Raw genomic sequence first — 22,500 nt, forward strand, 5'->3', positions numbered from 1 at the left:
GTGGGGGCCCCCGAATGCAGCGCCCGGCAAGCCTCCCTGTTCTCTTCTGCTGCCTTGCAACTGGAGCTGTCTGCCAGAGACGCCGGAGGCACACCTGCCCTTAAACCCCCACTGGCTGTTAGGGAGAATTCTCTGTTTAGGCTGAATTTCCCTACCTAGTGAGTCCCCCAGCAGCTTTGCTGGATTTCTGGGGTTTATTTTTTTTCTCCTGCCAAGAGTGAGACTCTTTTACCCTCACTCTTGGGCATGTTGAAGTGTGTTTTCTTGGTTAAACCTTGTGTTGAATGGGCTATGGGGTCTTTTACTCCATAGGGCCTCATGTATTTTTTGGATGTGGGTTACACAGCACCCTCTGTGCCGTAACCCAGGGGTGTCCTAGGGACTCCCCAACATAGACTCCATACCCTGGGACTGACTACTGTCTCCCAGGGCATGTAAAGTCACCAAAGACTTTACTAGTCTTAAATCCTGAACAGAACCAGTACAAACCATCATATTGTGGACGTACTGGCTGGGGCAATTCGATTGCCCCAGGGTCTGTTAGTCGCGGGGGCACGTCTCCGTCCCCCCTGATCGAGTTTTGGCTGGTGGCAGTGGAAACTACTTTTTATATTCGACCGCGAATATTTTCCTATGGGATTTCCCATTGTTTTAGGCTAACACATTTAATTATTTATTTACGGTAGCCTTAAACATACCGCCGGTTTATATATTTATTATTATAACTCCGGTTGGGATTTTTTGCCAAAACTTGATACTAAAATGGCGTTGGCGTTCGCCTCTGTAACTCTGACCCAAAGTGGAGCCCTTTGTCCCACTTTTGGCGGGCTTCTCCACAGAAGCCCTCCAAAGTGGTGCCACTCTGTCTGGGGTACTTAGGAGGGGTGGAGGGGGATTTAGGCACCCTGGACTGAGTTACCTAGGTAACTCAAGTCGCACTCCGTCCTGATTGGCCCAAGTGGTGAGCCGGCCGGCTCACCACTTAGCATGTTTGAGTGACAGCTAGGCTGGGTGAATGGGGGTTTGCTGCATAAAAGCAGGGCTTTGGGGACTGGAACTTCAGAAGTCGCCACAGGACCTAAGAATCCAACGAGGGACGAGCTGAGCTGATCTGCTACGACGACACCGCCGGTGGAGCCCTGCTGAACCATCTCACCACTTTTCCCGACGACCGAGGAGAACTCTTAACGGAGTGGCTCCTTCCCTTGACTGGTGGGGACAACCAGTTTTCACCTTCTTTCCGTTCTTCGAGGTATCCCGTGGCCGCCTTGCCAGTGCCAAGCACCCCGGCAACCGGAACCCCACCACTTTTACCCCAACCGCGAAAGTCGGTACAACCCTTTAACCGGAGGACTCCGCGGCTGGTTTCTTCCCGGGCAGTGCAACAACCTTCTTCTTCTGCTCTTCAGCGAGATCTTCTTCTCCCCTGACCGACGTCGAGCCTTGCTGCCACTGCCTGGAACAACTGCCCCCGCTGGAGGATCCTTCCCGTTAAGGTACCGTGTTCCGCCTGGCTTCCCTTGCCACCGACTGTACGAGGTAGTTTTAGCCCTCGGCTTTCGATCCTGGGATTGCCTGGGACACTTTGGCTAAACTTTCTGAGCCTCTCTAACTCTTTTCCGAACTCTTTTGCAAGTCTCTGAATCCCTACCAACTGTGTGATCTTGGGCACGTTTTCGCTCTGTCTGCTCTAAAAGTGGGCCCTGCTTAGTGACTTTTGCTCACCTGTGACTTTGTGCTTCGTTGAGCTTACCAAAAGCGTTCTTGACCTTAGAGTGGTGTGGTTATCCTAATTCCGCTCTTTTTCCCTCCCTTCTTTAACCTACTAGAGTGTCATCTAACGTTAAGCGCTCACCTCTGTTTTAATTATGTGGTGTTAACCTAGAGTTGTCTAGATAGGAATAAGGATTGGGACTGCTTTCCATATAACTGTGTTTGGAGTGTTTTATTATATTTTGCTAGAGGTTTTTCAATTTGTGTGTTCAAAAAAATTAAATAACTATATACTTTTGAAACCAAGCTCTGGTCAGTGTTTGCTTGTGCTATTGTGCCTGAGTACATATTGTGTATACTTTGCATACTGCCTAACTCTTCTTGAGGGAAGTCTGACTGCTCAGCCACAGCTACCAGGTAAATCTGGGTGGTGCGGACTGCTACCAAGTGGGTTTACTGCTATACCTGTAGTCTTAAATCTTTTGCAGTGTTCCCCAAGGGAACTGCACAGGTTTCTGCCTAACACTGGTGTACAGCGGTGGGATTTGTATTGAGTATACATTTTATTGTGCTCTAGATACCTTAGTGCAACTAACCACAAAGCTTAGCACTGTAAAAGTAATCCTCTAACATGTCAGTTATAGAAAGCTATAGTCAAGAGTCCCTTGCAGCCAAAACTGCTGATTGTTTAAGAGTGCTCTGTAAACATAAGGATTTCCTGACTAAGTGTAAGAAAATTGAGCTGATTGAAAGATTGTTAGCTAACCAAAGTCTGGGTGATGGTTCAGAGGAACCTACCACTCCAGCAACTGTAGATGACAGTATTGAAATTAACATGGAGCAAAATGTTGATGATTCTGAGGAAGAGTCAGAAGAGGAGGGTGAGGCTGTTGTGACTGTCCCCCCTAGGCCTCTGCCTGCTCTACCTGCTGTACCTACTGGACCTTTACCAGGTCCCACATTTAGTCCTCAGTACTTTGAACTGGAGAAAATGAAACTAGAATTGGAGTATAAGAAACTTAATGCTCAAACTGACAAAGAACTAAGGCTAAGGGAAATGGAGCTCAAGTATGACTTAGAAATGAAGAAATTATCTGTTGAAAATGCTTCTCTCTCTGGCTCATCTAGAAGTTCCAGTCCTAAAAGACCCCGGATGCCTAAAGAATTGGTTGGTATGTATGAGCCTAAGTTGGATGTGTTGGATTGGTTGTCTCTGTTTGAATATAATCATGGGCTCCAGAACATCACAGGAAATGACTTACTCACCTGGTTGTTCTCTAGGCTTCCCCCTGTTGCAACTGATGTGGTAATGGAGATGGGGGAGGAGGATAGGAAAGAGTATGAATGTGTGAAACTAGCTTTGATAGCTAGGTTTGGGAAGACCCCTTCCCAGTATCTTAAGAGGTTTAGGAGCCTCAAAAAGCATGATGGTACCCCTTGGGCTACCTGGGTGAGTGAAGGGTTGAAAAACTTAGAGGGATGGATTAAGGGTTACAAGGTGAACACTTATGAAGGTATGAAGAATTTGTTTATGTTGGAGACTACTTATGATGCCTGCTCTCCTGAGCTCAGACAACACTTGGCTGATTCCAAGGAATTAGATTCCCGGAAACTGGCTAGGGCTGCTGACTTGTGGGTTGCCAACAGGGCCACTCACAAGGATTCTGGGGTAACTCAGAAGAAGGATGGGGAGAAACAGCCAAAAACAGACTCCAAAGAGAATTCTAATAATTCCTATCCCAAAGAGGGCCCCAAACCACAAAATAACCAGGGTAAGCCACATGGGAAACCTAGTCAGGCTACTGTACCTTCTGGCCACAAGCCAGAAGGAGGTCAGAACAAGCCACCCTTCTAGAGAGCATTTGGACAATGCTATGTCTGTCAGGGTACTGACCATATCAAAGGAGATCCCAAGTGCAAGGGTAAACCTGCAGGGATCAGCACAGTCTCCTTAGCCTTCACTCCTGAGGATGAAGTACAGATAGCTAGTGCCCACTTTGAACTCTTTGCTGAAGAACCCTTGGGTCTTCAAGCAACTGTAAACTTAGAGCCTAGGGGTCTGGTTAGTCCCCAGAATAGGGTTGTGTATAACTCCCTACCTGTTAACTCTAAGGTGTATTATGTGGACAGTGTTCTTGTCAATGGCCAGGATACTCCTGCCAGGAGAGACACTGGGGCCAGCAGAACAGTAGTGGATGAAAGCTTCTTTCAACCTGAGGATGTGGCCAAAGCACCCAAAGGTCCCACTAAGATGTCTGGAGGCCCTGTCCAAATGGTTCCTATTCTACCAGCCCTCATTCGGTGTAACAACATGACAGTGAGGATCCCTGTCAGTGTTCAGACTGAGGTACCTGGGAAGGTCCTGTTGGGGAATGACCTAAGAACTCTAGGAGTAGTGTCACATACCCCCAGGCCTCCCAGTATGGAGAAGCAGAACTTAACCAAATTGGCTAGAAAGGCTACCTTGAAGGACCCTTCTAAGCCTGTGGGACCCTCTACTGAGAACCCCACTACAAGCCTTGGGTTTAGTAAGTTGACCTCTGACCCAGGCACCTTTCAGGATAGTATGCTAGGAACATGGGAGCCCCAACCAAGCTCCATCATTGTTCCCCTAGTCTCAGAGTCTCTGACTCCCCCTGCTTCTGAGGAAGAGGTGGATAGACCAACTAGGCCCCTATCTGGACCTGAGAGAACTGGTAATTCTCAGTGCTGGTGGAAAACCAGAAAAGAAAAGTCTAAGGCCAAAAACCTTCAGACTGTTGGACCTTCTACTGAAGACCCCAACTCAAATCCTAATATTAGGGGGGAAACTCCTAAAATAGGTAAGGGTAGATCTAAGAGGAAGGGGAAGCAGGTACATTGCCTAACCCCAACCCCTCCAACCAAGAGGCCTAAGACCCAACCTGCTCCCACAAGAGAGGTGGTGAGGAACCTTGGAGGCCCCTCTAGATCTAAGGGAATCCTTTATAAGGACCCCTTGAAAAAGCCTAACATAGGTTCAGAAGTTGTACCAACTTCTGAGGGACTGGTCAACCAGACCCCCTATAACAAAAAGACTGATGTTCCTCAAAGGGTCTGTAGGTCCGTTAGCTTGCAAAAGAAAACCTTTGAGTTCTCCATTGAACATAGGTCAAGGTGTCACCATCAAAATGCTGATGGACTCTCTAGGATGTATATCATCGACTAGAGGTATGAGGTTCATCCAGGAGTGGATTAAATCCTCCTGTCCCTTAGTCTGGGGGGGGCGAGTGTTAGGGAGAATTCTCTGTTTAGGCTGAATTTCCCTACCTAGTGAGTCCCCCAGCAGCTTTGCTGGATTTCTGGGGTTTATTTTTTTTCTCCTGCCAAGAGTGAGACTCTTTTACCCTCACTCTTGGGCATGTTGAAGTGTGTTTTCTTGGTTAAACCTTGTGTTGAATGGGCTATGGGGTCTTTTACTCCATAGGGCCTCATGTATTTTTTGGATGTGGGTTACACAGCACCCTCTGTGCCGTAACCCAGGGGTGTCCTAGGGACTCCCCAACATAGACTCCATACCCTGGGACTGACTACTGTCTCCCAGGGCATGTAAAGTCACCAAAGACTTTACTAGTCTTAAATCCTGAACAGAACCAGTACAAACCATCATATTGTGGACGTACTGGCTGGGGCAATTCGATTGCCCCAGGGTCTGTTAGTCGCGGGGGCACGTCTCCGTCCCCCCTGATCGAGTTTTGGCTGGTGGCAGTGGAAACTACTTTTTATATTCGACCGCGAATATTTTCCTATGGGATTTCCCATTGTTTTAGGCTAACACATTTAATTATTTATTTACGGTAGCCTTAAACATACCGCCGGTTTATATATTTATTATTATAACTCCGGTTGGGATTTTTTGCCAAAACTTGATACTAAAATGGCGTTGGCGTTCGCCTCTGTAACTCTGACCCAAAGTGGAGCCCTTTGTCCCACTTTTGGCGGGCTTCTCCACAGAAGCCCTCCAAAGTGGTGCCACTCTGTCTGGGGTACTTAGGAGGGGTGGAGGGGGATTTAGGCACCCTGGACTGAGTTACCTAGGTAACTCAAGTCGCACTCCGTCCTGATTGGCCCAAGTGGTGAGCCGGCCGGCTCACCACTTAGCATGTTTGAGTGACAGCTAGGCTGGGTGAATGGGGGTTTGCTGCATAAAAGCAGGGCTTTGGGGACTGGAACTTCAGAAGTCGCCACAGGACCTAAGAATCCAACGAGGGACGAGCTGAGCTGATCTGCTACGACGACACCACCGGTGGAGCCCTGCTGAACCATCTCAACCACTTTTCCCGACGACCGAGGAGAACTCTTAACGGAGTGGCTCCTTCCCTTGACTGGTGGGGACAACCAGTTTTCACCTTCTTTCCGTTCTTCGAGGTATCCCGTGGCCGCCTTGCCAGTGCCAAGCACCCCGGCAACCGGAACCCCACCACTTTTACCCCAACCGCGAAAGTCGGTACAACCCTTTAACCGGAGGACTCCGCGGCTGGTTTCTTCCCGGGCAGTGCAACAACCTTTTTCTTCTGCTCTTCAGCGAGATCTTCTTCTCCCCTGACCGACGTCGAGCCTTGCTGCCACTGCCTGGAACAACTGCCCCCGCTGGAGGATCCTTCCCGTTAAGGTACCGTGTTCCGCCTGGCTTCCCTTGCCACCGACTGTACGAGGTAGTTTTAGCCCTCGGCTTTCGATCCTGGGATTGCCTGGGACACTTTGGCTAAACTTTCTGAGCCTCTCTAACTCTTTTCCGAACTCTTTTGCAAGACTCTGAATCCCTACCAACTGTGTGATCTTGGGCACATTTTCGCTCTGTCTGCTCTAAAAGTGGGCCCTGCTTAGTGACTTTTGCTCACCTGTGACTTTGTGCTTCGTTGAGCTTACCAAAAGCGTTCTTGACCTTAGAGTGGTGTGGTTATCCTAATTCCGCTCTTTTTCCCTCCCTTCTTTAACCTACTAGAGTGTCATCTAACGTTAAGCGCTCACCTCTGTTTTAATTATGTGGTGTTAACCTAGAGTTGTCTAGATAGGAATAAGGATTGGGACTGCTTTCCATATAACTGTGTTTGGAGTGTTTTATTATATTTTGCTAGAGTGTTTTCAATTTGTGTGTTCAAAAAAATTAAATAACTATATACTTTTGAAACCAAGCTCTGGTCAGTGTTTGCTTGTGCTATTGTGCCTGAGTACATATTGTGTATACTTTGCATACTGCCTAACTCTTCTTGAGGGAAGTCTGACTGCTCAGCCACAGCTACCAGGTAAATCTGGGTGGTGCGGACTGCTACCAAGTGGGTTTACTGCTATACCTGTAGTCTTAAATCTTTTGCAGTGTTGCCCAAGGGAACTGCACAGGTTTCTGCCTAACACTGGCCCACGGCTGCAAAACCTGCATTTTCTAGTGGCTGGCTTGGTGGCATATGTCACTGAGCCCAGTCTACTCAGGAAGTGAAAAAAGTCCCCTTCACAGTTGGAGAAAGTGCTCTCCTGCCACCTGTCGGTCGTTGAAGGCACCACACCTCAGCAAAATAAAAATAAAAAAACAGACATGCTGAGTTCGGGGGATGTAAAGGTATTTACATAGCAAGAACAGAGAGGCTGTTGGGAGATGACAGAATCCATGCTGCCCCAGAGTTCTCTTCTGAAATTCGCAGGAATCCAGAGGTTGGAGCGGGCTGAGGGAGTGCGCCTTCTTGCCTCTGTCGGCTTTCAAGACACATCCTCCTGCTGGGAAGCTGCCCACCCTGAGCAGCACAGGTTTGCGCTCTAGGCCGGTCGGCCACATATATCTCGCCTGATCGAGCCCGATCGAGTGGCAGCAGATGGCCTTTGGCCAGCGAAGGCTGCCGCTCTTCTTCTTGTTTCTCTGCTTGAGAGGCAGCTCAGTCCTCTGCGCTTACCCCAGGGGCAGGCCACGTGACACGCAGGGGTCAGGCCGTGGAGAGACTGGGGCATGGCGCCAAGTGAGGTAAGCAGACCGCCCCCCTCCCCCTCACTGCTCTCTGCATGCGGTGGCTCGTTGGTCTAGGGGTATGATTCTCGCTTAGGGTGCGAGAATCCCGGACGAGCCCTTTTTTTTGGAGCTCCGAAAACAAAAAACACAGAGTCCCCAATTCCCCCCCAAAAATAGTTTGTGCGTGACCGTATCTGGTTCGATGCCCGTCGCCAATGGTTGGCTGCTTTTAAGCCCATGGCCCAAGAGGCAGTGTTGGAAATTCCCCCTCCTTTGTAATGATGCGCTGGCGGCGAGCTGATGTATAAAGGTTTGGACATGCCTTCTGGGTGGGGACTGCCATGGCTCGCGCCACTGTTGCATCCAGCTTGGTGTTTTGTATGTGTCTGCAGCCTGTGTGTGAGGTGCTGTGAGTGCTGCCATGTAGGTCCGGCGCAGGCTTGCGCCAAACTTTCACGTTGGTGTGTGCCACCTGGCAGGTACCAGCGGGCCCCATGAGACATCAGTGCCACAAAGCCTTTCAACTGAAAGCTGTCCCAGCACACTAGAGCGCAGCCTACCAGAGCTGTTTCTGTAGTGTAGTGGTTATCACATTCGCCTAACACGCGAAAGGTCCCCGGTTCGAGACCGGGCAGAAACATGGTGCTGGTTTCTTTTTATTTCCACAATGTCAATCGGACACATTTGACCGCATGCAGGTTTCGACAGGTATGGACAGGCCGGCACTACGCCATGAGTGATCTGAGGCCAGACCTTATTTGCACCCTGCAAACTGTCCACTGGCTCCATCAGTGGGCGTTTCCTGCTATCCCTGGGTCCTTAAGTGAGTGTTTGGGTACTTTTGATGCAGAGATCGGGGCATGAAAACCGGCGCTGGCACCTGGCGACATTGGGTACTGAAGAATCTTTCCCAATCCTGCCCATAGCTGTCAGGGTGGCCGAGTGGTCTAAGGCGCCAGACTCAAGAGGCGCAGCTCTTCCCTGCATCTGGGTGTTCTGGTCTCCGATTGGAGGCGTGGGTTCAAATCCCACTCCTGACAAGCCGGGCTCATTTTTTTGAGCACATTTTAGAGTGTAAGGCTTGCGGAAAACCTCTTGGGGGCCCCCGAATGCAGCGCCCGGCAAGCCTCCCTGTTCTCTTCTGCTGCCTTGCAACTGGAGCTGTCTGTCAGAGACGCCGGAGGCACACCTGCCCTTAAACCCCCACTGGCCCACGGCTGCAAAACCTGCATTTTCTAGTGGCTGGCTTGGTGGCATATGTCACTGAGCCCAGTCTACTCAGGAAGTGAAAAAAGTCCCCTTCACAGTTGGAGAAAGTGCTCTCCTGCCACCTGTCGGTCGTTGAAGGCACCACACCTCAGCAAAATAAAAATAAAAAAACAGACATGCTCAGTCCGGGGGGTGTAAAGGTATTTACATAGCAAGAACAGAGGGGCTGTTGGGAGATGACAGAAGCCATGCTGCCCCAGAGTTCTCTTCTGAAATTCGCAGGAATCCAGAGGTTGGAGCGGGCTGAGGGAGTGCGCCTTCTTGCCTCTGTCGGCTTTCAAGACACATCCTCCTGCTGGGAAGCTGCCCACCCTGAGCAGCACAGGTTTGCGCTCTAGGCCGGTCGGCCACATATATCTCGCCTGATCGAGCCTGATCGAGCCCGATCGAGCGGCAGCAGATGGCCTTTGGCCAGCGAAGGCTGCCGCTCTTCTTCTTGTTTCTCTGCTTGAGAGGCAGCTCAGTCCTCTGCGCTTGCGCCAGGGGCAGGCCACGTGACACGCAGGGGTCAGGCCGTGGAGCGACTGGGGCATGGCGCCAAGTGAGGTAAGCAGACCACCCCCCTCCCCCTCACTGTTCTCTGCATGCGGTGGCTCGTTGGTCTAGGGGTATGATTCTCGCTTAGGGTGCGAGAGGTCCCGGGTTCAAATCCCGGACGAGCCCTTTTTTTTGGAGCGCCGAAAACAAAAAACACAGAGTCCCCAATTCCCCCCCAAAAATAGTTTGTGTGTGACCGTATCTGGTTCGATGCCCGTCGCCAATGGTTGGCTTCTTTTAAGCCCATGGCCCAAGAGGCAGTGTTGGAAATTCCCCCTCCTTTGTAATGATGCGCTGGCGGCGAGCTGATGTATAAAGGTTTGGACATGCCTTCTGGGTATGGACTGCCATGGCTCGCGCCACTGTTGCATCCAGCTTGGTCTTTTGTATGTGTCTGCAGCCTGTGTGTGAGGTGCTGTGAGTGCTGCCATGTAGGTCCGGCGCAGGCTTGCGCCAAACTTTCACGTTGGTGTGTGCCACCTGGCAGGTACCAGCGGGCCCCATGAGACATCAGTGCCACAAAGCCTTTCAACTGAAAGCTGTCCCAGCACACTAGAGCGCAGCCTACCAGAGCTGTTTCTGTAGTGTAGTGGTTATCACATTCGCCTAACACGCGAAAGGTCCCCGGTTCGAGACCGGGCAGAAACATGGTGCTGGTTTCTTTTTATTTCCACAATGTCAATCGGACACATTTGACCGCATGCAGGTTTCGACAGGTATGGACAAGCCGGCACTACGCCATGAGTGATCTGAGGCCAGCCCTTATTTGCACCCTGCAAACTGTCCACTGGCTCCATCAGTGGGCGTTTCCTGCCATCCCTGGGTCCTTAAGTGAGTGTTTGGGTACTTTTGATGCAGAGATCGGGGCATGAAAACCGGCGCTGGCACCTGGCGACATTGGGTACTGAAGAATCTTTCCCAATCCTGCCCATAGCTGTCAGGGTGGCCGAGTGGTCTAAGGCGCCAGACTCAAGAGGCGCAGCTCTTCCCTGCATCTGGGTGTTCTGGTCTCCGATTGGAGGCGTGGGTTCAAATCCCACTCCTGACAAGCCAGGCTCATTTTTTTTAGCACATTTCAGAGTGTAAGGCTTGCGGAAAACCTCGTGGGGGCCCCCGAATGCAGCGCCCGGCAAGCCTCCCTGTTCTCTTCTGCTGCCTTGCAACTGGAGCTGTCTGCCAGAGACGCCGGAGGCACACCTGCCCTTAAACCCCCACTGGCTGTTAGGGAGAATTCTCTGTTTAGGCTGAATTTCCCTACCTAGTGAGTCCCCCAGCAGCTTTGCTGGATTTCTGGGGTTTATTTTTTTTCTCCTGCCAAGAGTGAGACTCTTTTACCCTCACTCTTGGGCATGTTGAAGTGTGTTTTCTTGGTTAAACCTTGTGTTGAATGGGCTATGGGGTCTTTTACTCCATAGGGCCTCATGTATTTTTTGGATGTGGGTTACACAGCACCCTCTGTGCCGTAACCCAGGGGTGTCCTAGGGACTCCCCAACATAGACTCCATACCCTGGGACTGACTACTGTCTCCCAGGGCATGTAAAGTCACCAAAGACTTTACTAGTCTTAAATCCTGAACAGAACCAGTACAAACCATCATATTGTGGACGTACTGGCTGGGGCAATTCGATTGCCCCAGGGTCTGTTAGTCGCGGGGGCACGTCTCCGTCCCCCCTGATCGAGTTTTGGCTGGTGGCAGTGGAAACTACTTTTTATATTCGACCGCGAATATTTTCCTATGGGATTTCCCATTGTTTTAGGCTAACACATTTAATTATTTATTTACGGTAGCCTTAAACATACCGCCGGTTTATATATTTATTATTATAACTCCGGTTGGGATTTTTTGCCAAAACTTGATACTAAAATGGCGTTGGCGTTCGCCTCTGTAACTCTGACCCAAAGTGGAGCCCTTTGTCCCACTTTTGGCGGGCTTCTCCACAGAAGCCCTCCAAAGTGGTGCCACTCTGTCTGGGGTACTTAGGAGGGGTGGAGGGGGATTTAGGCACCCTGGACTGAGTTACCTAGGTAACTCAAGTCGCACTCCGTCCTGATTGGCCCAAGTGGTGAGCCGGCCGGCTCACCACTTAGCATGTTTGAGTGACAGCTAGGCTGGGTGAATGGGGGTTTGCTGCATAAAAGCAGGGCTTTGGGGACTGGAACTTCAGAAGTCGCCACAGGACCTAAGAATCCAACGAGGGACGAGCTGAGCTGATCTGCTACGACGACACCGCCGGTGGAGCCCTGCTGAACCATCTCACCACTTTTCCCGACGACCGAGGAGAACTCTTAACGGAGTGGCTCCTTCCCTTGACTGGTGGGGACAACCAGTTTTCACCTTCTTTCCGTTCTTCGAGGTATCCCGTGGCCGCCTTGCCAGTGCCAAGCACCCCGGCAACCGGAACCCCACCACTTTTACCCCAACCGCGAAAGTCGGTACAACCCTTTAACCGGAGGACTCCGCGGCTGGTTTCTTCCCGGGCAGTGCAACAACCTTCTTCTTCTGCTCTTCAGCGAGATCTTCTTCTCCCCTGACCGACGTCGAGCCTTGCTGCCACTGCCTGGAACAACTGCCCCCGCTGGAGGATCCTTCCCGTTAAGGTACCGTGTTCCGCCTGGCTTCCCTTGCCACCGACTGTACGAGGTAGTTTTAGCCCTCGGCTTTCGATCCTGGGATTGCCTGGGACACTTTGGCTAAACTTTCTGAGCCTCTCTAACTCTTTTCCGAACTCTTTTGCAAGTCTCTGAATCCCTACCAACTGTGTGATCTTGGGCACGTTTTCGCTCTGTCTGCTCTAAAAGTGGGCCCTGCTTAGTGACTTTTGCTCACCTGTGACTTTGTGCTTCGTTGAGCTTACCAAAAGCGTTCTTGACCTTAGAGTGGTGTGGTTATCCTAATTCCGCTCTTTTTCCCTCCCTTCTTTAACCTACTAGAGTGTCATCTAACGTTAAGCGCTCACCTCTGTTTTAATTATGTGGTGTTAACCTAGAGTTGTCTAGATAGGAATAAGGATTGGGACTGCTTTCCATATAACTGTGTTTGGAGTGTTTTATTATATTTTGCTAGAGGTTTTTCAATTTGTGTGTTCAAAAAAATTAAATAACTATATACTTTTGAAACCAAGCTCTGGTCAGTGTTTGCTTGTGCTATTGTGCCTGAGTACATATTGTGTATACTTTGCATACTGCCTAACTCTTCTTGAGGGAAGTCTGACTGCTCAGCCACAGCTACCAGGTAAATCTGGGTGGTGCGGACTGCTACCAAGTGGGTTTACTGCTATACCTGTAGTCTTAAATCTTTTGCAGTGTTCCCCAAGGGAACTGCACAGGTTTCTGCCTAACACTGGTGTACAGCGGTGGGATTTGTATTGAGTATACATTTTATTGTGCTCTAGATACCTTAGTGCAACTAACCACAAAGCTTAGCACTGTAAAAGTAATCCTCTAACATGTCAGTTATAGAAAGCTATAGTCAAGAGTCCCTTGCAGCCAAAACTGCTGATTGTTTAAGAGTGCTCTGTAAACATAAGGATTTCCTGACTAAGTGTAAGAAAATTGAGCTGATTGAAAGATTGTTAGCTAACCAAAGTCTGGGTGATGGTTCAGAGGAACCTACCACTCCAGCAACTGTAGATGACAGTATTGAAATTAACATGGAGCAAAATGTTGATGATTCTGAGGAAGAGTCAGAAGAGGAGGGTGAGGCTGTTGTGACTGTCCCCCCTAGGCCTCTGCCTGCTCTACCTGCTGTACCTACTGGACCTTTACCAGGTCCCACATTTAGTCCTCAGTACTTTGAACTGGAGAAAATGAAACTAGAATTGGAGTATAAGAAACTTAATGCTCAAACTGACAAAGAACTAAGGCTAAGGGAAATGGAGCTCAAGTATGACTTAGAAATGAAGAAATTATCTGTTGAAAATGCTTCTCTCTCTGGCTCATCTAGAAGTTCCAGTCCTAAAAGACCCCGGATGCCTAAAGAATTGGTTGGTATGTATGAGCCTAAGTTGGATGTGTTGGATTGGTTGTCTCTGTTTGAATATAATCATGGGCTCCAGAACATCACAGGAAATGACTTACTCACCTGGTTGTTCTCTAGGCTTCCCCCTGTTGCAACTGATGTGGTAATGGAGATGGGGGAGGAGGATAGGAAAGAGTATGAATGTGTGAAACTAGCTTTGATAGCTAGGTTTGGGAAGACCCCTTCCCAGTATCTTAAGAGGTTTAGGAGCCTCAAAAAGCATGATGGTACCCCTTGGGCTACCTGGGTGAGTGAAGGGTTGAAAAACTTAGAGGGATGGATTAAGGGTTACAAGGTGAACACTTATGAAGGTATGAAGAATTTGTTTATGTTGGAGACTACTTATGATGCCTGCTCTCCTGAGCTCAGACAACACTTGGCTGATTCCAAGGAATTAGATTCCCGGAAACTGGCTAGGGCTGCTGACTTGTGGGTTGCCAACAGGGCCACTCACAAGGATTCTGGGGTAACTCAGAAGAAGGATGGGGAGAAACAGCCAAAAACAGACTCCAAAGAGAATTCTAATAATTCCTATCCCAAAGAGGGCCCCAAACCACAAAATAACCAGGGTAAGCCACATGGGAAACCTAGTCAGGCTACTGTACCTTCTGGCCACAAGCCAGAAGGAGGTCAGAACAAGCCACCCTTCTAGAGAGCATTTGGACAATGCTATGTCTGTCAGGGTACTGACCATATCAAAGGAGATCCCAAGTGCAAGGGTAAACCTGCAGGGATCAGCACAGTCTCCTTAGCCTTCACTCCTGAGGATGAAGTACAGATAGCTAGTGCCCACTTTGAACTCTTTGCTGAAGAACCCTTGGGTCTTCAAGCAACTGTAAACTTAGAGCCTAGGGGTCTGGTTAGTCCCCAGAATAGGGTTGTGTATAACTCCCTACCTGTTAACTCTAAGGTGTATTATGTGGACAGTGTTCTTGTCAATGGCCAGGATACTCCTGCCAGGAGAGACACTGGGGCCAGCAGAACAGTAGTGGATGAAAGCTTCTTTCAACCTGAGGATGTGGCCAAAGCACCCAAAGGTCCCACTAAGATGTCTGGAGGCCCTGTCCAAATGGTTCCTATTCTACCAGCCCTCATTCGGTGTAACAACATGACAGTGAGGATCCCTGTCAGTGTTCAGACTGAGGTACCTGGGAAGGTCCTGTTGGGGAATGACCTAAGAACTCTAGGAGTAGTGTCACATACCCCCAGGCCTCCCAGTATGGAGAAGCAGAACTTAACCAAATTGGCTAGAAAGGCTACCTTGAAGGACCCTTCTAAGCCTGTGGGACCCTCTACTGAGAACCCCACTACAAGCCTTGGGTTTAGTAAGTTGACCTCTGACCCAGGCACCTTTCAGGATAGTATGCTAGGAACATGGGAGCCCCAACCAAGCTCCATCATTGTTCCCCTAGTCTCAGAGTCTCTGACTCCCCCTGCTTCTGAGGAAGAGGTGGATAGACCAACTAGGCCCCTATCTGGACCTGAGAGAACTGGTAATTCTCAGTGCTGGTGGAAAACCAGAAAAGAAAAGTCTAAGGCCAAAAACCTTCAGACTGTTGGACCTTCTACTGAAGACCCCAACTCAAATCCTAATATTAGGGGGGAAACTCCTAAAATAGGTAAGGGTAGATCTAAGAGGAAGGGGAAGCAGGTACATTGCCTAACCCCAACCCCTCCAACCAAGAGGCCTAAGACCCAACCTGCTCCCACAAGAGAGGTGGTGAGGAACCTTGGAGGCCCCTCTAGATCTAAGGGAATCCTTTATAAGGACCCCTTGAAAAAGCCTAACATAGGTTCAGAAGTTGTACCAACTTCTGAGGGACTGGTCAACCAGACCCCCTATAACAAAAAGACTGATGTTCCTCAAAGGGTCTGTAGGTCCGTTAGCTTGCAAAAGAAAACCTTTGAGTTCTCCATTGAACATAGGTCAAGGTGTCACCATCAAAATGCTGATGGACTCTCTAGGATGTATATCATCGACTAGAGGTATGAGGTTCATCCAGGAGTGGATTAAATCCTCCTGTCCCTTAGTCTGGGGGGGGCGAGTGTTAGGGAGAATTCTCTGTTTAGGCTGAATTTCCCTACCTAGTGAGTCCCCCAGCAGCTTTGCTGGATTTCTGGGGTTTATTTTTTTTCTCCTGCCAAGAGTGAGACTCTTTTACCCTCACTCTTGGGCATGTTGAAGTGTGTTTTCTTGGTTAAACCTTGTGTTGAATGGGCTATGGGGTCTTTTACTCCATAGGGCCTCATGTATTTTTTGGATGTGGGTTACACAGCACCCTCTGTGCCGTAACCCAGGGGTGTCCTAGGGACTCCCCAACATAGACTCCATACCCTGGGACTGACTACTGTCTCCCAGGGCATGTAAAGTCACCAAAGACTTTACTAGTCTTAAATCCTGAACAGAACCAGTACAAACCATCATATTGTGGACGTACTGGCTGGGGCAATTCGATTGCCCCAGGGTCTGTTAGTCGCGGGGGCACGTCTCCGTCCCCCCTGATCGAGTTTTGGCTGGTGGCAGTGGAAACTACTTTTTATATTCGACCGCGAATATTTTCCTATGGGATTTCCCATTGTTTTAGGCTAACACATTTAATTATTTATTTACGGTAGCCTTAAACATACCGCCGGTTTATATATTTATTATTATAACTCCGGTTGGGATTTTTTGCCAAAACTTGATACTAAAATGGCGTTGGCGTTCGCCTCTGTAACTCTGACCCAAAGTGGAGCCCTTTGTCCCACTTTTGGCGGGCTTCTCCACAGAAGCCCTCCAAAGTGGTGCCACTCTGTCTGGGGTACTTAGGAGGGGTGGAGGGGGATTTAGGCACCCTGGACTGAGTTACCTAGGTAACTCAAGTCGCACTCCGTCCTGATTGGCCCAAGTGGTGAGCCGGCCGGCTCACCACTTAGCATGTTTGAGTGACAGCTAGGCTGGGTGAATGGGGGTTTGCTGCATAAAAGCAGGGCTTTGGGGACTGGAACTTCAGAAGTCGCCACAGGACCTAAGAATCCAACGAGGGACGAGCTGAGCTGATCTGCTACGACGACACCACCGGTGGAGCCCTGCTGAACCATCTCAACCACTTTTCCCGACGACCGAGGAGAACTCTTAACGGAGTGGCTCCTTCCCTTGACTGGTGGGGACAACCAGTTTTCACCTTCTTTCCGTTCTTCGAGGTATCCCGTGGCCGCCTTGCCAGTGCCAAGCACCCCGGCAACCGGAACCCCACCACTTTTACCCCAACCGCGAAAGTCGGTACAACCCTTTAACCGGAGGACTCCGCGGCTGGTTTCTTCCCGGGCAGTGCAACAACCTTTTTCTTCTGCTCTTCAGCGAGATCTTCTTCTCCCCTGACCGACGTCGAGCCTTGCTGCCACTGCCTGGAACAACTGCCCCCGCTGGAGGATCCTTCCCGTTAAGGTACCGTGTTCCGCCTGGCTTCCCTTGCCACCGACTGTACGAGGTAGTTTTAGCCCTCGGCTTTCGATCCTGGGATTGCCTGGGACACTTTGGCTAAACTTTCTGAGCCTCTCTAACTCTTTTCCGAACTCTTTTGCAAGACTCTGAATCCCTACCAACTGTGTGATCTTGGGCACATTTTCGCTCTGTCTGCTCTAAAAGTGGGCCCTGCTTAGTGACTTTTGCTCACCTGTGACTTTGTGCTTCGTTGAGCTTACCAAAAGCGTTCTTGACCTTAGAGTGGTGTGGTTATCCTAATTCCGCTCTTTTTCCCTCCCTTCTTTAACCTACTAGAGTGTCATCTAACGTTAAGCGCTCACCTCTGTTTTAATTATGTGGTGTTAACCTAGAGTTGTCTAGATAGGAATAAGGATTGGGACTGCTTTCCATATAACTGTGTTTGGAGTGTTTTATTATATTTTGCTAGAGTGTTTTCAATTTGTGTGTTCAAAAAAATTAAATAACTATATACTTTTGAAACCAAGCTCTGGTCAGTGTTTGCTTGTGCTATTGTGCCTGAGTACATATTGTGTATACTTTGCATACTGCCTAACTCTTCTTGAGGGAAGTCTGACTGCTCAGCCACAGCTACCAGGTAAATCTGGGTGGTGCGGACTGCTACCAAGTGGGTTTACTGCTATACCTGTAGTCTTAAATCTTTTGCAGTGTTCCCCAAGGGAACTGCACAGGTTTCTGCCTAACACTGGCCCACGGCTGCAAAACCTGCATTTTCTAGTGGCTGGCTTGGTGGCATATGTCACTGAGCCCAGTCTACTCAGGAAGTGAAAAAAGTCCCCTTCACAGTTGGAGAAAGTGCTCTCCTGCCACCTGTCGGTCGTTGAAGGCACCACACCTCAGCAAAATAAAAATAAAAAAACAGACATGCTGAGTTCGGGGGATGTAAAGGTATTTACATAGCAAGAACAGAGAGGCTGTTGGGAGATGACAGAATCCATGCTGCCCCAGAGTTCTCTTCTGAAATTCGCAGGAATCCAGAGGTTGGAGCGGGCTGAGGGAGTGCGCCTTCTTGCCTCTGTCGGCTTTCAAGACACATCCTCCTGCTGGGAAGCTGCCCACCCTGAGCAGCACAGGTTTGCGCTCTAGGCCGGTCGGCCACATATATCTCGCCTGATCGAGCCCGATCGAGCGGCAGCAGATGGCCTTTGGCCAGCGAAGGCTGCCGCTCTTCTTCTTGTTTCTCTGCTTGAGAGGCAGCTCAGTCCTCTGCGCTTGCGCCAGGGGCAGGCCACGTGACACGCAGGGGTCAGGCCGTGGAGAGACTGGGGCATGGCGCCAAGTGAGGTAAGCAGACCGCCCCCCTCCCCCTCACTGCTCTCTGCATGCGGTGGCTCGTTGGTCTAGGGGTATGATTCTCGCTTAGGGTGCGAGAGGTCCCAGGTTCAAATCCCGGACGAGCCCTTTTTTTTGGAGCGCCGAAAACAAAAAACACAGAGTCCCCAATTCCCCCCCAAAAATAGTTTGTGCGTGACCGTATCTGGTTCGATGCCCGTCGCCAATGGTTGGCTGCTTTTAAGCCCATGGCCCAAGAGGCAGTGTTGGAAATTCCCCCTCCTTTGTAATGATGCGCTGGCGGCGAGCTGATGTATAAAGGTTTGGACATGCCTTCTGGGTGGGGACTGCCATGGCTCGCGCCACTGTTGCATCCAGCTTGGTGTTTTGTATGTGTCTGCAGCCTGTGTGTGAGGTGCTGTGAGTGCTGCCATGTAGGTCCGGCGCAGGCTTGCGCCAAACTTTCACGTTGGTGTGTGCCACCTGGCAGGTACCAGCGGGCCCCATGAGACATCAGTGCCACAAAGCCTTTCAACTGAAAGCTGTCCCAGCACACTAGAGCGCAGCCTACCAGAGCTGTTTCTGTAGTGTAGTGGTTGTCACATTCGCCTAACACGCGAAAGGTCCCCGGTTCGAGACCGGGCAGAAACATGGTGCTGGTTTCTTTTTATTTCCACAATGTCAATCGGACACATTTGACCGCATGCAGGTTTCGACAGGTATGGACAGGCCGGCACTACGCCATGAGTGATCTGAGGCCAGACCTTATTTGCACCCTGCAAACTGTCCACTGGCTCCATCAGTGGGCGTTTCCTGCTATCCCTGGGTCCTTAAGTGAGTGTTTGGGTACTTTTGATGCAGAGATCGGGGCATGAAAACCGGCGCTGGCACCTGCCGACATTGGGTACTGAAGAATCTTTCCCAATCCTGCCCATAGCTGTCAGGGTGGCCGAGTGGTCTAAGGCGCCAGACTCAAGAGGCGCAGCTCTTCCCTGCATCTGGGTGTTCTGGTCTCCGATTGGAGGCGTGGGTTCAAATCCCACTCCTGACAAGCCGGGCTCATTTTTTTGAGCACATTTCAGAGTGTAAGGCTTGCGGAAAACCTCGTGGGGGCCCCCGAATGCAGCGCCCGGCAAGCCTCCCTGTTCTCTTCTGCTGCCTTGCAACTGGAGCTGTCTGCCAGAGACGCCGGAGGCACACCTGCCCTTAAACCCCCACTGGCCCACGGCTGCAAAACCTGCATTTTCTAGTGGCTGGCTTGGTGGCATATGTCACTGAGCCCAGTCTACTCAGGAAGTGAAAAAAGTCCCCTTCACAGTTGGAGAAAGTGCTCTCCTGCCACCTGTCGGTCGTTGAAGGCACCACACCTCAGCAAAATAAAAATAAAAAAACAGACATGCTCAGTTCGGGGGATGTCAGGTATTTACATAGCAAGAACAGAGAGGCTGTTGGGAGATGACAGAAGCCATGCTGCCCCAGAGTTCTCTTCTGAAATTCGCAGGAATCCAGAGGTTGGAGCGGGCTGAGGGAGTGCGCCTTCTTGCCTCTGTCGGCTTTCAAGACACATCCTCCTGCTGGGAAGCTGCCCACCCTGAGCAGCACAGGTTTGCGCTCTAGGCCGGTCGGCCACATATATCTCGCCTGATCGAGCCCGATCGAGCCCGATCGAGCGGCAGCAGATGGCCTTTGGCCAGCGAAGGCTGCCGCTCTTCTTCTTGTTTCTCTGCTTGAGAGGCAGCTCAGTCCTCTGCGCTTGCGCCAGGGGCAGGCCACGTGACACGCAGGGGTCAGGCCGTGGAGCGACTGGGGCATGGCGCCAAGTGAGGTAAGCAGACCACCCCCATCCCCCTCACTGTTCTCTGCATGTGGTGGCTCGTTGGTCTAGGGGTATGATTCTCGCTTAGGGTGCGAGAGGCCCCGGGTTCAAATCCCGGACAAGCCCTTTTTTTTGGAGCGCCGAAAACAAAAAACACAGAGTCCCCAATTCCCCCCCAAAAATAGTTTGTGCGTGACCGTATCTGGTTCGATGCCCGTCGCCAATGGTTGGCTGCTTTTAAGCCCATGGCCCAAGAGGCAGTGTTGGAAATTCCCCCTCCTTTGTAATGATGCGCTGGCGGCGAGCTGATGTATAACGGTTTGGACATGCCTTCTGGGTGGGGACTGCCATGGCTCGCGCCACTGTTGCATCCAGCTTGGTCTTTTGTATGTGTCTGCAGCCTGTGTGTGAGGTGCTGTGAGTGCTGCCATGTAGGTCCGGCGCAGGCTTGCGCCAAACTTTCACGTTGGTGTGTGCCACCTGGCAGGTACCAGCGGGCCCCATGAGACATCAGTGCCACAAAGCCTTTCAACTGAAAGCTGTCCCAGCACACTAGAGCGCAGCATACCAGAGCTGTTTCTGTAGTGTAGTGGTTATCACATTCGCCTAACACGCGAAAGGTCCCCGGTTCGAGACCGGGCAGAAACATGGTGCTGGTTTCTTTTTATTTCCACAATGTCAATCGGACACATTTGACCGCATGCAGGTTTCGACAGGTATGGACAGGCCGGCACTATGCCATGAGTGATCTGAGGCCAGCCCTTATTTGCACCCTGCAAACTGTCCACTGGCTCCATCAGTGGGCGTTTCCTGCCATCCCTGGCTCCTTAAGTGAGTGTTTGGGTACTTTTGATGCAGAGATCGGGGCATGAAAACCGGCGCTGGCACGTGGCGACATTGGGTACTGAAGAATCTTTCCCAATCCTGCCCATAGCTGTCAGGGTGGCCGAGTGGTCTAAGGCGCCAGACTCAAGAGACGCAGCTCTTCCCTGCATCTGGGTGTTCTGGTCTCCGATTGGAGGCGGGGGTTCAAATCCCACTCCTGACAAGCCGGGCTCATTTTTTTGAGCACATTTCAGAGTGTAAGGCTTGCGGAAAACCTCGTGGGGGCCCCCGAATGCAGCGCCCGGCAAGCCTCCCTGTTCTCTTCTGCTGCCTTGCAACTGGAGCTGTCTGCCAGAGACGCCGGAGGCACACCTGCCCTTAAACCCCCACTGGCCCACGGCTGCAAAACCTGCATTTTCTAGTGGCTGGCTTGGTGGCATATGTCACTGAGCCCAGTCTACTCAGGAAGTGAAAAAAGTCCCCTTCACAGTTGGAGAAAGTGCTCTCCTGCCACCTGTCGGTCGTTGAAGGCACCACACCTCAGCAAAATAAAAATAAAAAAACAGACATGCTCAGTTCGGGGGATGTAAAGGTATTTACATAGCAAGAACAGAGAGGCTGTTGGGAGATGACAGAAGCCATGCTGCCCCAGAGTTCTCTTCTGAAATTCGCAGGAATCCAGAGGTTGGAGCGGGCTGAGGGAGTGCGCCTTCTTGCCTCTGTCGGCTTTCAAGACACATCCTCCTGCTGGGAAGCTGCCCACCCTGAGCAGCACAGGTTTGCGCTCTAGGCCGGTCGGCCACATATATCTCGCCTGATCGAGCCCGATCGAGCGGCAGCAGATGGCCTTTGGCCAGCGAAGGCTGCCGCTCTTCTTCTTGTTTCTCTGCTTGAGAGGCAGCTCAGTCCTCTGCGCTTGCGCCAGGGGCAGGCCACGTGACACGCAGGGGTCAGGCCGTGGAGAGACTGGGGCATGGCGCCAAGTGAGGTAAGCAGACCACCCTCCTCCCCCTCACTGCTCTCTGCATGCGGTGGCTCGTTGGTCTAGGGGTATGATTCTCGCTTAGGGTGCGAGAGGTACCGGGTTCAAATCCCGGACGAGCCCTTTTTTTTGGAGCGCCGAAAACAAAAAACACAGAGTCCCCAATTCCCCCCCAAAAATAGTTTGTGCGTGAACGTATCTGGTTCGATGCCCGTCGCCAATGGTTGGCTGCTTTTAAGCCCATGGCCCAAGAGGCAGTGTTGGAAATTCCCCCTCCTTTGTAATGATGCGTTGGCGGTGAGCTGATGTATAACGGTTTGGACATGCCTTCTGGGTGGGGACTGCCATGGCTCGCGCCACTGTTGCATCCAGCTTGGTCTTTTGTGTGTCTGCAGCCTGTGTGTGAGGTGCTGTGAGTGCTGCCATGTAGGTCCGGCGCAGGCTTGCGCCAAACTTTCACGTTGGTGTGTGCCACCTGGCAGGTACCAGCGGGCCCCATGAGACATCAGTGCCACAAAGCCTTTCAACTGAAAGCTGTCCCAGCACACTAGAGCGCAGCCTACCAGAGCTGTTTCTGTAGTGTAGTGGTTATCACATTCGCCTAACACGCGAAAGGTCCCCGGTTCG

General features: G+C 50.9%; 8 non-coding genes across 8 annotated transcripts in view; all 8 read left to right on the forward strand.

Annotated features, from left to right (window-relative positions):
• Window positions 1-8,236: 8,236 nt before the first annotated feature.
• Window positions 8,237-8,309, forward strand: TRNAV-AAC (transfer RNA valine (anticodon AAC)). The gene has a single exon. It is a non-coding gene; the product is annotated as a tRNA-Val (tRNA).
• Window positions 8,310-8,597: 288 nt separating this feature from the next.
• TRNAL-CAA (transfer RNA leucine (anticodon CAA)) lies at window positions 8,598-8,709 on the forward strand. The gene is made up of 2 exons: window positions 8,598-8,635; window positions 8,664-8,709. It is a non-coding gene; the product is annotated as a tRNA-Leu (tRNA).
• Window positions 8,710-9,529: 820 nt separating this feature from the next.
• Window positions 9,530-9,601, forward strand: TRNAP-AGG (transfer RNA proline (anticodon AGG)). The gene has a single exon. It is a non-coding gene; the product is annotated as a tRNA-Pro (tRNA).
• A 449-nt stretch (window positions 9,602-10,050) lies between these two features.
• Window positions 10,051-10,123, forward strand: TRNAV-AAC (transfer RNA valine (anticodon AAC)). Its single transcript has one exon. It is a non-coding gene; the product is annotated as a tRNA-Val (tRNA).
• A 288-nt stretch (window positions 10,124-10,411) lies between these two features.
• Window positions 10,412-10,523, forward strand: TRNAL-CAA (transfer RNA leucine (anticodon CAA)). The gene is made up of 2 exons: window positions 10,412-10,449; window positions 10,478-10,523. It is a non-coding gene; the product is annotated as a tRNA-Leu (tRNA).
• An 8,666-nt stretch (window positions 10,524-19,189) lies between these two features.
• On the forward strand, window positions 19,190-19,301 carry TRNAL-CAA (transfer RNA leucine (anticodon CAA)). Its single transcript has 2 exons — window positions 19,190-19,227; window positions 19,256-19,301. It is a non-coding gene; the product is annotated as a tRNA-Leu (tRNA).
• Window positions 19,302-20,641: 1,340 nt separating this feature from the next.
• On the forward strand, window positions 20,642-20,714 carry TRNAV-AAC (transfer RNA valine (anticodon AAC)). Its single transcript has one exon. It is a non-coding gene; the product is annotated as a tRNA-Val (tRNA).
• Window positions 20,715-22,443: 1,729 nt separating this feature from the next.
• Window positions 22,444-22,500, forward strand: part of TRNAV-AAC (transfer RNA valine (anticodon AAC)) — a 73-nt gene continuing 16 nt past the window's right edge. The window contains exon 1 of the tRNA in view: window positions 22,444-22,500. This exon is cut by the window's right edge and continues 16 nt beyond it. This is a non-coding gene — a tRNA (tRNA-Val).

The sequence above is a fragment of the Ambystoma mexicanum genome, chromosome 2q (genome assembly GCF_040938575.1).
Source record: "Ambystoma mexicanum isolate Mex_15411 chromosome 2q, UKY_AmexF1_1, whole genome shotgun sequence".
NCBI lineage: Eukaryota > Metazoa > Chordata > Amphibia > Caudata > Ambystomatidae > Ambystoma > Ambystoma mexicanum.